Source organism: Macrotis lagotis, chromosome X (assembly GCF_037893015.1).
Source record: "Macrotis lagotis isolate mMagLag1 chromosome X, bilby.v1.9.chrom.fasta, whole genome shotgun sequence".
Classification (NCBI taxonomy): Eukaryota; Metazoa; Chordata; class Mammalia; order Peramelemorphia; family Peramelidae; genus Macrotis; species Macrotis lagotis.
This window is the reverse complement of record NC_133666.1, coordinates 363,333,769-363,335,999: the sequence shown is the minus strand read 5'-3', so window position 1 is coordinate 363,335,999 and position 2,231 is coordinate 363,333,769.

Here is a 2,231-nt window from a genome sequence, read left to right as displayed (position 1 = left end):
TAATATGATAGATGGAAAGATCAACACTTGAATTCAAAGAAATAAATTTATAAATACATGAAGAGAGAGATGAGGTAATGCAGAACTATCTTTGAAAAAGTTTTTTGATCTGTTTTGTTCTGTTCTGTTTTGTTTTGTTTTGCAAATAGAAAGTTCATTTTGAACCAACAGTGTCACAACTGAACTGTCTGAAGTCATACTGAAATGCATTCTGTCTACAATGAGGTATGTAGAGGTTTTCAGGGAAGACTATTACCTCTGGTGTGAAGGCAGCTGAGCCCTTTTCAGGGCTGCTTCCCACCTGTATCTTCTTTTAACCTGCATCTTCCTAGAAGCTATGGCATGTCCTGTAGTCATGCCAGTGTGGGCAGATTAAACCAGATTGAGGGTAACTGAGAGATCTCAAACCCATTGTTAAATTAGGGATTAGGGGTGTGTCTACTCCAAACAAGAATAAAGACTTTCTAGCAAAATGGGTGGATGAGAAAAATTTGTTTCAATATCTATAAAGGCACCTGAGGCAGGCAACTGTGAGAGCTTAGAACTTGAGGAGAAATTGAAACAGTCAAGGTCTATACTGTATCCCAAGCCATCACTAGTTGTCTTGACCTTTTTTGTCTTGCCTCTGGCCTCTGATGACTCTGAAAAAGAGACTGAGGCTGACAGTTTCTTGCAACTCTATCTCAATTAGATTCAATTTCAAAAGCCAGCACTTCTACCATTTTATCATTTTTATCTGTTTCAAAGACCTGTGCTGAGAGGTAAATGATGAAGAAATAGGTGTGGATACACTGGGAATCATAGTCATAACCTTACACATTGGTGGTCCAGGTCACAGGGCTATCTTCTCAATGGATTAAAGTAGCAGCAGGATTAGCAACTTCCTGGATTTCTGAACAGTCTTTTTTAAGGACTATATGGTGAAAGGATTAGAAAAAAATGTCCTAAAAACTACCTACTTCATTTAACTCTGGCCTGCTTACTGTGATATATGGTTATCTCCACACAAAAAAAAGTACAAAAACTTTTGTGAAGATGATTCTCCTCACCAAAGGTACACTTAATGTACTTATAGTTATGGACAACACAAGATTTAATATATCTGAAAGATAAACAGCTCTCATTGTGAGAGATCTCAGCACATATCCTATCCAAATAGTAGCCCTGTTTGGAAAATGAAGGTTAATTTACTGAAGTTGGACTTGGATTTACATTTTTCTGAACTGACCACAGTGATGCAGGGTGTCATGGAACTGGCATAGGCTTTGCAATGACAACTAAACTAGTCAACAGACTTGTATGCATACCAAAATAAATGAAGGACAGTTTCATAGTTTCATAACAATATAATTTCCAATCCTACTCCCACTTCACTTCTTCTCCTACAATGATAAACCCTAATGAGGTCAAACAAAGTTTTATGAAGATCTGAAGACCCTCATTATCAATGAGCTGAAATAGAATAAGTTTATAATTTTGGATGACTTTAAAGTCAGGGTAGGTACAAACTATCAGTTATAGCAGGGAATCCTTGGGAAGAATGGAGTCAGACAAAACCTTACCATCACCAATACGATTTTCTATTTACTTAAAAGCAATAAATTTTGAGAATGTACCCTTGTAAAAACATACACTTTTATAGACTTTATCACTGTAAGGTAAAGAAACTGGATTTGAGAGTCACAAAAGTAGTATGGGATAGAGTGCTACACTTATAATAGACTTATCTTCTTCAAGCTAAACTTTACAATCAACAAAAGCAGTACTTCCCCACCTCCAGCTCCCAATTCAAGACTTAATGTAAACAGATTAGAGAGTCTCTCCAAGTGTGAATAGTTCATTCTAACTCCAGGGAAAGCTGAATCAACACATGGTTGGCAACAGTGGAACAGAAAAACAGTGGGTGGTTTTCACAGATTTGGTGTATAGCACTAGGTTTACTCATCTGGGTCAGAATATTTACAAATATCAAGATTGGTTTGACAAAAAATGATGAGAAAACTCAAAAGCTACTAAACAAACAAAACAAACAAAAAAAAAAATAAAGGAGAACTCCATAGAGTTTACCAGCAGGACAGTCATTAGTTTCTAAAATGGTAGTGTTTCACTCCATCAAAAGTAAAGTGCAAGCAAAGCTTAGAGACATGCAGGATTTTTGGCTCAATAAGAAAGCAGATGACATTTAGTTTTATAGTGATAGAAACAATTCAAATTACTTTTATGATGCCTAA